Source organism: Musca autumnalis, unplaced genomic scaffold (assembly GCF_047663935.1).
Source record: "Musca autumnalis isolate F117 unplaced genomic scaffold, ASM4766393v1 scaffold_1, whole genome shotgun sequence".
NCBI classification, from domain to species: Eukaryota; Metazoa; Arthropoda; class Insecta; order Diptera; family Muscidae; genus Musca; species Musca autumnalis.
The window spans coordinates 241,726,959-241,743,365 of NW_027411644.1; the positions used below are offsets into that span (position 1 = coordinate 241,726,959).

The window sequence follows — 16,407 nt, forward strand, 5'->3', positions numbered from 1 at the left end:
CCACCATCAAATACTCTGATCGGTCGGTCGATACCGTTATATAGGGGCTACAATAAAACGTGGACCTACGTCCATAATTTTTGTTGGAAAAGTTTCTTAATCACTGGGAACCCTTAATTACAAATTATAGCTAATTCGGTCTGCAAATGTAGCTAAAAATGATTTAAATCGGGAAGTACCGTTATATGGGGGCTTTGCCGACAGATATATACCCTCAGCCAATGTGAAGCGAAAATTTTACCTCCGGACAGATCGAATGTATTTCAGGTCTCTTCAGAATTTGGCCTTTTTTGGACATTTGAACTTGCCGACAACAATGTGGAATAGGAATTAACTGCACTAAGACACAAATGTTGAACTTTTGTAGGCAGGTACTCTTAGGGAGGACCGATATGGGCCATTTTAGAAGTTAAACTAAATTTTGATAAAAAATTAGGAGATCCAACATGACATTTTTTAAATATTGGTGAGAAGTACCGAAAGTTGTGGACCGGTATAGCCCATGTGACTAAGTTTGGATATAATATGACGAAGACCAAATGCTGGACCAAATCGGTTGAACAGTTCGAGAGTTGTCGTGCTCTCCGACCGCCACATATGGTGACATAGGGGTTTTTTACACCTTTCGGGCTGTTTTCGCAAGAAATATGGACTTGCCCCTGAAAAAACTTTTACCGTCGTAATGGAGGTAGCGAATGCAAATCGCTTCAACAAAAATCAAAGTGATTCACGAGCATGTGAGAGGTACCAGAAGCAGTAGACAAATTTAGTCCATATTCGAACCTCATCTATATCTGGAAGATATATTAGGATGTGCAAAGTAGGGATTACATCAGTCACTCCCTTCAAGAGTTATCATGCGCAAAATTTTTCCGAACATTTCTGAAGTTTTTGGGGGAGGTACCTGAAGGAGTGGACCGATATGGCTTATCTTCGAATATAAACTATGTTTGGACAAAATATTACGAAGGCCAAATTTGGGACCGAATCGGCAGATCCGTTCGAGAGCTATCTCCACTACACACGGTTCATAGGGGCTTTTTGCAACTTTTAGGCCATTTTCTAAGGAAGTATGGACCTGCCCTGATGGAACTTGTACCGTAGTATGAGGGACAGTGAATACAAGTTGCTACAACAAAAACCAAAGCGATTCGAGAGCAGGTCCTAATCTGAACTTATCCGAGTCCATATTGAAACCTCATCGATGTCTGATAGAAATTTCACGATGTGCAAAGTATGGATCAAATCGGTTAGGTACGGGAAGGAGTGGACCGATATAACCCATCTTCGAACTTAAACTAAGTTTGGACAAAATATTACAAAAGCCAAATTTTGGATCGAATCGGTTGATCCGTTCGAGAGTTATCGTGCGCACCAGCCACCCAGACAGACGGACGGACATTGCTCAATCGACTCCAAATTGTCTGAAACACATTTCGTCCAAATATACTTGGGGTCTAAAACCATTATTTCGATGAGGCACATTTTGCCCGTATGAAAGTGTATATACCCTCGTTAGCATAAATGCTGAGGGTATAAAAACAAACTAAATATACCATCCATACTATGGTGGAGGCGTGGTCAACGCCCCCTTTTGGCAAGTTCCTGGACATTCTTTTCCACCCAAGACCACTCTTGTAAGCCCACCGCGATAGTTTCACTAGAGTTCCTTATATAAGTTCTGTTTATTTGTGGGAACTTTCTTTCTGCTAATCATTATGACCACATCATCAGCATTTGTTGCTGTTTTGACTCGTACTTTTTCAGCTTACTTACTTACTTACTTACTTAGTTGGCCCATTACAGAACATTTGTTCCATAGACCGAACTAAGAAAAGATCTCCATTCCTCTCTGTTTTTCGCTTTTTGGAATACCGCGCCTTTTCATTTCTTCATCCACTTGTATGCTCCATCGAAGCTTAGGCCTCCCGATTCTGCGTGCACCGCCATGTGGCATGTATTCATACGCCTTTTTAGCGGGTTCATCGTCGCTCATTCTTATGATATGGCCTAGCCAACGCAATCGTTGCATCTCGATACGTTTATATTCAAGTCTTTGTATAACTGATATAGCTCGTGGTTCATACGACGTCGATATTCACCGTCAAAGCAAATCGGCCGGTAGATCTATCGAAGAATTTCCCTCTCAAACACACCAAGCACTGCCTTACCTGCTTGCGCAAGTACCCATGCTTCGGAGCCATACATTAGCACGGGTAGTATCGGCGTTTTGTATAGTGTTATTTTTGTTTGACGAGATGTGGCTTTGTTTTTAAATTGCTTACTTAAACCATTGTAGCATCTGTTGGCCAATACAATTCATCTTCTTATTACACAATTGATGTTGTTTGTTGTGTTTATGACAGTGCCGAGGTAGACGAAGTCTTTAACTACCTCAAAATTGTAGGTACCAACTTCCACAGTTGGTCCGAACTCTATGGATGCTTTGCGCGTCGACACCATCAATTTGGTCTATTCGCCGTTTACCGACAGTCCCACTTTCGAAGATTCTGCTTTGACATTCCTAAAGGTATCAGTTACTTCCTTTACTGATCGTCCCATGATGTCTATATCAGCATAAGCACGTAACATGTGGCTATAGGTGTAAATTGTGCCATTTCTTTTGACATTTGCATTTCGTATTACCTTTTCCAGCAAAATGTTGAATAGGTCACACGAAAGGTTGTCTCCTTGTCTGAAACCTCTTTTGGTACAAAATTCTTCGCAGAGGTTCTTTCCAATTTTAACTGAGGACCTAGTATCAGTTAAAGTCATCTTACAAAGCCGGATGATACCAAATTCAGACATTGCATGGAATACCTTTGATCGGAGGGGACTGTCGAATGCTGCTTTATAATCGACAAAAAGGTGATATCTGTCGATCTGCATCTCTTGGGACTTCTCTAGGATTTGCCGCAGGGTAAATATCTGGTCAATGGTGGACTTGCCAGGTCTAAAGCCACATTGGTATGGTCCAATTATTTCGTTGACCATTGGCTTTAGTCGTTCGCACAATATCCCTGACACTATCTTATAGGCAATAGGGAAAATACTTATGCCCCTATAGTTGGAGCATACAGTCTTATCTCCTTACTTGTGGACGGGACATAGGATGCTCAGGTTCCAATCGTCGGGTACGCGTTCTTCCTCTTTCAGCTACCATTTCGTTTATCACTGTATTACACAGTAGTGGTAATCGGATACCACCTTGTGGTGTGCTCCTGGTGACACACATATGGATGGAACTCTCACCGATATTTGAGTTCACTATACTGCTGATGATCGTCAATCCAGTTGATCAGTGTAAAGGAAACACCTACGTTGATGAGTGAATTACAAATGTATGGATTCAAGTCAAACGTTACTGACGGCACATTTTCTGTAAGCCAACGCTCCTAACGTGTAATTAGGTCCTTCATAGATAAACACGGCTAATTCTCATAATTTTTCTACCGATTTACCATTGATTTAGGGATATTGGGAAGGACGGAATTTGAAAGCTTGGCCCTGATTCCAAGGTCAGGTAACCTTTTAAAGGTTTTTAATAGAAGTTATGAGCCGTAGTCAGAATAGTAAAAATTAGGAGACGTATTTTAAAGCGCAATATAAACACATATGTATAAATATACACATTTACATGTCATAATATATAGAAATTATTATTAAAAAATAAAAAGTTCATCAAGCAGATATTTTATTGTTTTTCATTCACTATACCCAGCTACAGCTTCTTCGATCATTTGGGGAGCGGCAAACCGAAGCAAATAGTAAGCAGAGCCATTTTTATCGTTTGTACCCGACAAACGATTACCAGACAAAGGTAAATGACTCATATCACCTCCGGTACATTGATTATTTACATACAGATTACCAGCTGACATTCGAAGTTTCAATAACAGGCTTGGAAGAATTTTCTCATCTCCAACAAACACAGAACCACAACCTCCAAATTTTTGAGTTTCTGCAATTATTTTTAAAACGTCATCCAATTGTTTACTCTCATAAATGTAAACACTTAAGACCGGTCCAAGTATATTATCCACCAGAAGACGATCATGCGGATCTTTACACACAACAACTGTTGGTTCTATAAAATAACCATGAGATTTATTGAAATTGCCGCCAACAATTATTTCATTATCCCTTGTGTTGTGGGCATAGTTGAGATATTCAACAACAATGTCGAATAATTCTGCACGTATAATAGCTGAAGAAAAACACTCATCATCTGTGGGATCACCAATCTTTAAAGAACCAACACGATCTTCAAGCTGACATTTGATTTCAGGCCATTTCGAATCAGGAACATAGAGACGAGCACAACTATTCGGCCTTTGTCCGGAATAACTAAAGGCAGCTGTTATTGTATGATCCACAACTTTTTCCAGGTCGGCTGATTCGTGTACAAAATGAAATCCCTTACTATCGCACTCACCCACAAGGCGCGGGAAACATTTGTAATGCACCAATTGTATGGCAATGTCATGCCACACCGTACGCAATGTGTTCAGACGTCCAGCATAGTTAACACCACCCAAATAGGGAGATCTTATAACGGTATCCAAAAATAAACGATAATTTGAAGGTAAAAATTGCAAGGCATACGGCAATATGCCGGCCTCTATTAGGGTTGTATAGATAATATAGGCGGAGTGGACACAAGCTCTTGGCGGTCTCCACAAGACAGTATTTCCCATTATTAATGGACCCAGGGCCAAATATGCAGCACGCCATGTTGTATTTATAGGACCGGTACATGCCACAAAACCATCCAAAGGTCTCAGAACCAGCGAGGGAATCAAGCATTCTGTAGTTGAGCTTAATTTTAGCTGCGACAGGCGTATCAAATAATCTGCTGTCGTATGAAGCATGCGAATTAAACGACCAAAATCTCGCTCAGTTTCGACACGTGTTTTTGCTTGTCCCAGCATTATTGAAGCCATAAGTTCAGCACTTCTATCCGACTGACAGAGCATATTTGCAGTAGTTCGAAAACAATTTGCTCGATATTGAATATCGGTGTTGGACCATTCATTTTGCACCTGCATTGCCTTTTCAATGGCCATTTGAATGTGTTTTCTTGTGGCATAATAATATTTGGCAGCTAGCCGCCGATGATTATGAGGCATCTGTAGATTTTGTGCATCACCAGAATAGATGTTCTCCTCACCAATGGCTATGGGCACACTAACGTGTTGGCTATAAATTTTCTTGACTGCATTATTTAAATTGCCGTCGTTAACTTTGGGCAATTCTATTGTAGCTGATGAAAGCAATCGTTGCACGGAGCGTAGCGGAAAATGCCAATAAATTTTAATAACATTGTTATGAAATATGAAAATGAAAGAAAATAAAAATAATAAGGAAAATAGAAAAGAGACATTCCGACATTCTGTAAATCAAATACAGTACACCTCAAAAGTATGTATGCGGAAAATAAAAGGAAATGTGCCATAGAAAAGTTAAGGCCTCGTCACATAAGAGGATTTCTACATCTCCACGCGGCTGAATGTGTGCTGAAATACGATTTTCGTATTCTTTGACTAAAAGCCGGAAGAACATGCAACTTGATGCATTAAGCCAGAAATCCTCTTATGTGATAAGGCCTTTAGTGCCAAGGCACATTTATATAAGGTAGGTGCATGAATTAAAACAACTAACAAATTTACAAAAACAACATTGTTGTTATTGAAAATTCAATGTCAAAGAAAATATTGAATAATGGGGTCGTTTTAAACATTTTCTCAAGAAAAAAAGAAATAAATACATTTTGAAAATCCTCTAAAATAGAACAAATTTGTAATATAAAGCAATGTAAGTAGATAATTTTTTATAACACGTTTACGATGAAAAGAAGTATTTTATGGTAGCAAATTTCGAAGTTCCAAATTCCATGAGTAGACCCTATTACATTTTGAAAACCAAATTTACAAAAAAAGTAAAAATAGGCTTATTGTCACTTCTTCCTTCTATAAATGTGCCTTGGTTAGTGCAAAATAAAGTAGACATTTCGTATAGAAAATGATGACGACCCCGCGGACCCCGTATGAATTCCAAGCCTGTCTGTCAGGTTAGAGAACGCCTATATATCACATGAAAATAATCAATTTTCACGTTCACACATTAGATCGTTTATAGTCACCGGTTCAGGCGTTGCATGAGTGAGCCACCATAATGGGACTCCCAACAGAGATGAAGCAGTTCGTGACTGGCGAATGTACTTGGAAAGTATAACATTGAAGTTAGCACCTTGCTGGAATTGGAATTACAATGAAAAGAAACACCAAGAAATTAAACAAGCACTAGGGTTAACTTAACTCACTGTATCATAGCTGCCATAGATTCAGATATAAGTTTGGTGTTGGATTCTGAAACAGCAACAAAGTATCAGTCGGCTTTGCAGCTAGCTTAGCCAGTGTGAATGCATCTATGAATGAAAAATTGAATGCCGGTTACGCAACTAAATCCTTTTCCTCAATAATTACGCATTTAAGACGTTTTCAGATTTTGTGGCCCTCTTTGAAAGTTTGAACTTGCCGACAAAAATATACAAATTCGGATTAAAATTTAAAATTGTTGTAATGCATCGGCCTAGTCAATTTTGGAAGTGGATTTTATTTTGGGAGTCATTTCTTTTCGATAGATAGCACTCCTATCACTCATTTCAGCTGGTCACCGTATAATTCAGAGCTTTTGGACCATTATGTCGGCAAGCATGGACTTTCTCACAAGGAGAAGCATCGGTATAATTTTCCAAAGGATCTGTATTTAAACAAAAATGTTGAACTTTTGGGAAGGGTGGTACGCTGTTGCGCGTACCATTTCAGTGAGACTTTTTTAACATATGGGGGGAGGTGCAGGAAGCTGTGGACACTGCCCATATTCGAACTTAAACTAACTTTGGACACAATATTAAGAATAAGAAAATTATAAATATTGTTATCATAGTTTGGATGTAAAGGCCTGGGTACATAAGCAACTTTGCTTCATTTCCGACATAATAAAAATAAAAGAAGAAAGGGGCAACTTAGTTCGAAGTTGGCTCGGCCTTCTTTAATCTTTTATCAGAAGCAAGCAGCGGCAAGCAGGGGAGGCTTCATATGTACCTAGGCATTTATAGCCGAACTAAGCTCATATTTATGGTTTTTTTTTTTTTTTGAAAAAAAAACCTTTCGCTTCCATTCAAAATTGAAAATATTGGAAAAAATCTAAAGGGGTACTTCTTTTATTTTTCTTGAAGAAGAAACAAGTGAGAACGACGTTAATTTCGGCCGGATCGAATTTGTATACCCTCCATCACGAACTGTATTGAAGTGAATAGAAGCAATTAATTTCCTTTCGATGTTGAAAGTACTAAAAGGCCTGCGTACATAATCTGCTTACCTTGCTTACTTCTGATAAAAGAATAAAAAAGAAAAGGGGCAACCCAGTTCGAAATTTCCTCGGCCTTCTTTATTCTTTTATTTTTATTATGTCAAAAATGAAGCAGGAAGCAAGGCAATCAGGCAGAGCAGCTTATGTACGCAGGCCTTAAGCTCTGCTTCTTATTCCTTGCAAAAGCAGAATATCATAACTGATGATATTTTCTGTAAAAACGCTCCAGTATTTACAATTTTAAACTTTGGCTAAAACTTTAAAAATAACGAAAATCCGGAGCACCGTCCTATGGAGGCTGAATAAAACGTTGATCCATACCCATAAATTTCTGGTGGAAAATTCTATGCCCCTAACGAAGAATAAATACCAAATTCAAACCTTTTCGGTTGGATATTGGAACCAACATCTTCAAAATAGCGACAATTGGGAGTGGGAATTCTGCGGGGCTATATTTCAGCCGGTGGAATATTAAGGTATCAATCTTCAAAATACATACCGAAAATCTTGAGGAACCATTCTATGGGGTCTGTACGACAAATTACAGCCCTTTCGGGATATTGAGACACAGTCTTCAAAATACCGAAAATAGGGAGTTACGCTTCAATGGAGGCAAAACCAAGACGAGAACATATGCTAATAATTCTCTTGTGAAGACGTGGATCTATACCGACAAATTTCAGTGGAAAGTTCTATACTTCTAACAAAGACTAAATGCCAAATTTCAGCCCTTTTCGGTGTAACATTATCGCCTCAAACTTCAAAATACCGAATTTCGGAAGGTAGAGTTCTATGGGGGCTACATAAAGACGTGGACCTATACATGCAAATTTCAGGTATAAAACTGTATACCTCCAACGAAGACTAAATACCAACTTTCAGAAATTTCGGTGTAATATTGAGGCCACAACATTCAAAATACCGAAATTTGGGAGGTACCGTTCTTTGGGGGATATATGAAGCCATGGACTTATATCGACAAATTTCAGGTGGAAAGTTTTATCTCAACGCAGACTAAAAACTAAATTTCAGCAATTTCGGTGTGATAATGGACTAAAAGCTTCAAAATACTGAAAATCGGTTATAACGGGGGTAACCGTTATATGAGTGCTATATCAAAACGTGGACCAACGTAGCCCATTTTTGACCGATTTCAACCGATTTCATCGGTTTTCCCCATTTTGTAAAGCTAACTAAATTTCCTTCTTGATAAAAGTAAATAATTATGTAGTTTGGTGTCTTCTACGCAGCCTAGAGCACGAGGAAAAGCACTTTCCTGTTTTTTAATGAGTTTTTATCAAACATAAATCACAATAACCTAACCATTTGTCATCCGATTAAATTATGGCTTGTTCGAAAGACATGATTTTCACCTTTTAAATAAAAAATAAGTTGTAAAAGTCTGTTGTGGAAAAAAGGAGTTATGTCCGTTTTAAGTTGAAAATCCAAGAAACACCGTTTTTCACTACATTATAAATCCAAAAACCGAAGTGACCCAAGGAACCAAAGGTGTTTTCGTCTTCCATGGACTCCCACAAAGCAGAATATAGGCATCAGAACCACTGCAAAAAAATTTTGCCAACTTTTGTAGCACAGCGTTATAGTTGTAGTTTAATAGCAAAGACAAATAAAAAGCAAAATAAAAAAAATCTTGTTTTTCGTCACTATCATTTGTTATCGATATATCTTTCAGGAGCCACTAAATCGACATTCACAAGTAGTATCTAGGCCGTTGATGTACACGCTTGCACGTTGTCGTAACAACAGAGAATAACAAATCCAAATGAGAGCCATGTCAGCCGTTGTTTAACAAAGGGACATTACTATCCCAACAATTCTCTCTCATTTATTTTGGACACCAATGATCTAGGCCGTGGTGCATTTCTTCCTGCGCGGTGAGCCTTCATCGATAAGAATGCGAGCTCGCGGACGAGTGACTATTTCGAGTAATGTGCGATTGGAAATGCTTGCAGGGTGGCGACATGTTAATATGAATTATGCGTCAGTTAATTAGCAAAATTTGGCTGGAGGGAAGTAATCTCTGAGGTTGGAACCACAGTTTGTTTAATCATGTGCACAACAAGGAATACTAGACGGTACGTGCCAACTGCAGAAACATACGAGATTCATACCATCGCTGGCGAAAGTAAAACCTTCGGTTGACAAAATAATCGGATCATACCATGCGGTTCTACCAAAGAAAAAAAAAAACATAAGTTTAAAGATCATCAGTCAAAATAGGAAAGAACCTTTCCCAGTCTTTTATTATCGTCTAATCGCAAAATGAGCCCGATGCAAAAGTGGGTCTGGCAGTAAACGGCGATAAATTCCAGTTCGTCGTATCAACATCTTGCGTCCAGTAGACTTGGGTCTACTCCAACCTCTAAAAATGCAACCGCTCTGTTTGTGTTAGTCATGCACACGAGATTGTCTCTCCTCTCTCGATAAACATCGTGTGCGTTAATTCACTGCTTTCTTGATAGAAAACAAAGGAGATAATCGGTGGTGAAATTTACGTTGAAACTCACCACAAATGATATTGTGTGTGTTCACACAGTAAATCAGTGTTCACCAACAACTACAAATGCAACCGCTCCGTTTGTGTTGGGCACACACACACGAGATTATCTATCCCTCTCTAGATAAACATCGTGTGCGTTAATTCATTGCTAAAACAAAGAAGATGATCGGTGGCGAGAGTAACGTTCAAACTCACCACAATTGAGATTGTGTGTGTTCACACAGATTTGTGTGTGTTCACACAGATTGTGTGTGTTCACACAGATTGTGTGTGTTCACACAGATTTGTGTGTGTTCACACAGATTGTGTGTGTTCACACAGATTGTGTGTGTTCACACAGACACGGCTCTCGAGCCCAGTGGTGATTAACACTGCAGTAAATGATCGCGAGCCCCTAGGTGAGGGACACTGGTCTTCTTCAGTGTTAATCACCACTGGGCTCGCGAGCCGTGTCTGTGTGAACACACACAATCTAAATTGTGGTGAGTTTCAACGATACTCTCACCACCGATCATCTTCGTTGTTTTAGCAATGAATTAACGCACACGTGTGTGTGCCCAACACAAACGGAGCGGTTGCATTTGTAGTTGTTGGTGAACACTGGTCTACTGTCATGGTATCTACTATTCCAATTTGCTTCAGTACAACTCATGGTGGAGAGTATAAAAAGCTCAGCGCGTTGTTTACTTGTTACTTCTTATTCTTAGTATTGCATCACCATACACTCCTATTGCAAAATTGCCAATAAAAACATAAAACATCAAATGTTGCTACAATTTCAAACCTCATTTACAATATGTATGGTCTTTTATACAATCTACTTAAGGAGGCTCTCAGGAATAAACGTGAACAGTTGGAAAATACCCAACCATTGGTACATAAAATTGCACTTAAATAAATTGAAAGAAAAATAAAAATGTTAGAATAGAAAAGAGAAATCATGTCAAAAATTGTACAACTTAGGAAAAAATTACGAAAACCAATCTTATAGAGGATTTTGAGATCTGTAAGATTTTCTCTAGTCCCATTTCGATAAGACTTACCGTTTTCAAGCAAATTGTGTAAACCTATCAAAACAAAACCTATAAATGTGACATGAACTTCAATATCTCAAAAATGCTAAAACCTGGGAACAAATCGTAACGGTCAATCCTCTGGAGAATTTTCACCGATACAAAATTTTCTTTAGTCCCATTTCGATAGGACTTGCGGTTTTCAAGCAAAATCGCGAAAACCTAAAATAAACCTAAAAATGTGAATTTCAACCGCGATTTATTTAAAAATTCCTCCAGTGATTTTTTCTTGTTTTTTGATTTTTCTCATCTATGACATTGCTGTTTCAGAATCCGCGAAAACTTCACAGGTGTAAGCGGTTTTCATTCAAAGTTAGTCAAATCATGAAAACCTAATAAAGCCCTAAAATAGTGATCTTTGACCGCGATTTATTTGAAAATCCCTCCGGCGATTTTTTTTATTTTTCTCATCTCTGAACATTGTAGTTTCAGAAACCGCAAAAACTTCCCAGGTGTAAGCACCTATCATTTGAATTTAGTTAAGGCGCACCGTGCACCAGATATTTGGAAATTATTATCTACATTTTCGACCTAAATTGGCTGTAATTTGGCATATTCAGAGTTTGTTGACACTTATCTGCGAAAGTTTTGGACATAGGCTTAGGTTGTGGCGTATCCTCCATGAATAACAAATAAAGGCAACTCCCGATTTTAGGTATTTTCAATTTTTTTACTGATCGAATTAGATAAAATTAGGTATTTGGGGTTCCCAGTAGTCAAAAAACTTCTTCACGTAAAATTGTGGGCATTCGTACTTTCGTTAAGAAATAAATCTAATTATTCCATTTAGTTCAAAATATTTCATGGAAGAGAATATAAAAAGTTCGGCCCGGGCAAATTTAACGCTTTTTTACATGTTTAATTTTTTTCTGTGTTCTGGAAACACAAATTTCCAATCGGTAGGAAAATGTTAGTAAAATCTTCAAAACGTGGACATATACTCTCTGATTTTTTGCAAGCGATGTTTTTTTACCTGTTATAATGCTTTTGTATCCCTGGCTAAAACATTCAAAATATCGAAAATAAACGATAGCCGTTCTATAAGGGCAACATGAAGACCTATACTGGCAAATTTCAGGTGGAAATTTGTATACCCCCAATGAAGATTAAATGCCAAATTTCAGCCATTTCGGTGTTAGAATGAGGCTAAAACTTTCAAAATACCGAAAATCGGGATGTTCCGTTCTATAGGGGCTATATGAAGGTGTGAGCGTAAAAAAAACTTTCAAGTGGAAAGTGTTATACTCCCAGCGAAGATTAAATGCCAAATTTCTGCCACTTCGGTGTTATAATGAGGCTAAAACTTTCAAAATACCAAAAATTGGGAGGTTCCGTTCTATGGGGGCTATATGAAGGCGTGGACCTATACCGAAAAATTTCAGGCGGAAAGTGTTATACCCCTAATGAAGACTTAATGCCAAATCTCAGCCTTTTCGGTGTGATAATGATGCTAAAACCTTCAAAATACCGTAAACCGGGAGGTATCGTTCTATGGTGGCTACGGCAAAACGTGGACCGATATAGCCCATTTTCAATACCAAGCATCCTAGGAGTAATAGGATTTAATGATCCAAATTATAATGCTCTATCTTAAAGATTGCGACTCCGATCTTGATTTTAACAGACGGACAAATGGACATGGTTACTTCGACTTAGAATTTTTTACTGATCACGAATAAATATACTTTATAGGGTGTCCGAAGAATATTTCGAGTGTTATAAACGGAATGCGAATTTAATTATACCCTCCATATTATGTTGGGGGTATAAAAATGTTTTCTTAAATCAGAAAACACAAAATCCTAAGTTCTAACCAATTCGGTAAGAAAATGTGGCCAAGACCCTAAAAATGCCTTGAATTGTATAGGGCCTATATCACAGCATTGGCCTATATAAACAATTGGTTTGGTAGAATTTTTTTCAAACATTGGAGTCACAAAATTCAATATTACAACCAATTCGGTGGCCAGATGTGGTCAAGGCCTCAAAAATACTTTAACGCGTTGTGCTACATAGGGACTATACCATATCGTGGACCTATATAAACAATTTGTGGTAGTAATATTTTTAACCGCTTGAAACACAAACTCCTAAATTACAACCGCCGACTCATACTTTTTACTTGTTTAAATTTTACATCTTAAAACGTTTTTTATGGTGGAAATAAATAACTACATATAAATAAAGCTAATAATAAAATAAATTATAAAATCATCTTAAGCATGTTTACCTCTCTAACACTACAACAAGAAAGCACTTACACTTATTTCACATAAAAAAAGATAAAATCTGCAATCCCCTTTTTTAGTTCTTTGTAAACATCAGCCATTTTAGCAAAGGATTTCTATGGCAATAACAACAAAGATGTAATACCATTATAATACTCAACATTAACGCATTGTGCAACATTAACATAATCATTAAAAAATCAGTCCAACACAACAGTGGTGCTTTAATTATATTCTGTATCTACCAGGGCTAAGTGCTCTCCAACACCGCGGTGACATTGCATGCAGTACTTGACGACGGTGGCAGCATAATTCGCACCCTCCTTACGAGTATATGCCAACATTAGCGTATCACTAGTGTCTGAAAACCAAGATTTTTATTTAACAATTTAATTATATGCTGAATGAATAAGAAATTAAAGGAGCTAATAAACTGAAAGTAAATGTCTACCAGCGAATACATTTGTACCACAAACATCAGTGGGAGAAACAGAAATAGAGCAAATATGAACAGTGGTTTACACAAGTGAAAACAAGAGCATAAAAATAACAAGTAAAAAGAACGTTTTATACCCATAAAACATTCTTAACTACAATGGAATAATTAGTTTCTTTCCCAGTCCACAATTATAGGCGCAACACTTTTCGAGTGACGGATCTTTCCGTCAAAAATGTTGTCAAAACCCTGAAAACACCGAAACCGGGCCTATACTAAACCATAGACCTATATTGACAACTTTTGGTGGAAAAGTGATGTGGGCAACAAATAAAATTCTCAAAATACCGATAATCGGGAGGTACGCTTATATGGGGCTTGTACCAAAAAGTGAACATTTTTGTGAATGTCAAATTACTGGTAGTTCCGTCAAGCAATGTAGCTCAAACCCTCAAAATACCGAAAATCGGGCTCTAACGTTATATGTGGGCTGGCCACAACATCGGCCAATTTTCGCAATTTTTGATAGATAAGTTTTTAACCACTTTTAATCATATATAAAAAAAAATCTTAACCAAAAATAGATAAAAAATAAAAAACCTGAAATTGGTGCTACAGTTTTATAGCGCCATAACCAAACGTTGACATATTTTGACAATTTTTGTTGGGGAAGTTTTGTGACAGCTTGAAAACTCAAATGTCATATTTCAGTTAGTACGGTCAACAAATGTAGGTAAAATACTGAAATTATTTAAAACTCGGGAGGTGCCGTTATATGGGTGATATACCAAAATATGGACTTACATATGTCGACAATTTATGGTGGAGAAGTTTCGTAATTGCAGGGAACATTAAATGTAGCATTACGTGTAGATCAGACACAAATTTAGTTTAAACCCTCAAAATATGTCAAATCGGGAGGTACTGTCATATGAGTGTTATTCCAAAACACGGAACTATGGCAATAATTTTTGGTTAAGAAGTGTCGTGAATGCAAGTTATGGCTAGTACAGTAAAAAATGTAGCTAAATCCCCAAAATACCCAAAATCAGGACGTACCGTTATATGGGGGCTATATCTAAACATACGGCATTTACAGTTTCCACAAATTTTGAATCAAACTTGTGATACAAAATCAATATATTTTATATACGGTATAGTTATGTCGTTTGCTTCGTCCGTCTGAGTCTCAGGGTATATCTCCGCCAGCACAGCTTACTAGTGCTTTCTTACTTGTACTTTGGTCAAAGCGTTTTGGGGTACCAACGATAGCTCGAAAACGAGTGGTCCGATCTTCGTTTTTTTGTGGGCGTTGTAAGAACTTAATAATCTTGTCTTTAAGAGAAACGGAATTTCAAAAAATCGATTTAAAAAAATTGTGAACAGTAGGTTGTGAACAACCGGATTTTCCAAGCAAAACGGTTTTCGGTTAAACGAAATTTTAAATTTTTTCAAAAACCGGTTTTCGGGTTTCAAAATTGTTCAAAACCGGTTAACCGGTTTTATAAAATATGTACAAAATTGCTCATAATTGATAAATATTTGATTAAAAATGTGCATAAAGGGGTATATGAAGTATAACGACTTCGTCATATCTTATATCGTTCAATTGAACTAGACTGGCACAACTATACATTTTACACAAATTTAAAGGTATCTGACATTTACAACTTCGCCCGTACCTTGCGTTAGTTAAGTTTACTTTACCTTCAAGAATACAATTTTAATTTAATATTAATAATATTACTATTTTTTTAAAACATGTTAACCGACCGGGTTTTTGCGGTTAACCGAAAATGACGTTTTTGGCGAAACCCGGTTTCGGTTTTGTAACTCAAAACCGGTTAACCGGTTGCGATTTTGGACACCTTAGTGACCAGAATCAAAATTTCCATTTTAAGAAAAAAATTTACCGTTTTTTTTGTCGAAAAAAATAAAAAAATCCGTCTCGCTTAAAGACAATATACATATATGATGTTATGTGTTTAATAAGTTCGCCAAAATGTATAAGGATCGGTCCATTCGTTTTTTGAGCACTCGTTGGCACCGACTTCAAAAATGTCCTTTCGAGAAAAAAGCGTTTTATGTTTCGCCTCGAAACACAAAGTCATTTTCACTTTGAGCGGTCATATCTCACCCAATTTTGTACCGGTCGAGTTGAATTCTTTTGCGATATACTCTATACTACCTGTACTTCAAAAAAAGTCAATTGCTTTTTTGTTGTAATTTTTTAAAAGTGATGATGTATTGGTGAAAATATATGTATTTTAAAATAATAAATTACGCATACTAATAAAAGTGTAATTTTTTTTAAATTAATAACACGTGTTTTTGTCAAGTTTGTCGTGATGGGCATAGTAGGCCGTACCATAAATTCAATAACTATCATCTTCTTTTATTTGCCCATCCGTTTTCCGGATATAAGCGATCATACATTAAATAGTTTTACAATAATAGAATTACATTTCAGTTTACATTAACATTTTTTGTATATATATTGTCGGCAGTTCTCTATTTTTGGCCGCCCTGAACAAGTTCCTTTCATCGTCGTTGCCAGTCCAGTCTTAAATATTCTTTAACCAGGAAAGTTCTCTTCTTCCTCTGCTGGGCCTTCCTTCAATTTTCCCTTTAAGAATCTTTTGGATGAGTTGGTATTTGTCATTTCTCATTTTGTGTCTAAAATAAAAGATTTTTCGATTTTTTATTGTTTTAGTCAATAGTCGATCCACGTTCATTCTTCTTAAGACTTCATTGTTCGTTACGCGAGTGGTCCAG

At 37.3% G+C, this 16,407-nt stretch overlaps 1 pseudogene; it reads right to left on the reverse strand.

Moving 5' to 3' along the window:
• Positions 1–3,704: 3,704 nt before the first annotated feature.
• The window catches only part of LOC141391140 (delta-1-pyrroline-5-carboxylate dehydrogenase, mitochondrial pseudogene), a 54,620-nt pseudogene continuing 41,917 nt past the window's right edge, over positions 3,705–16,407 (reverse strand).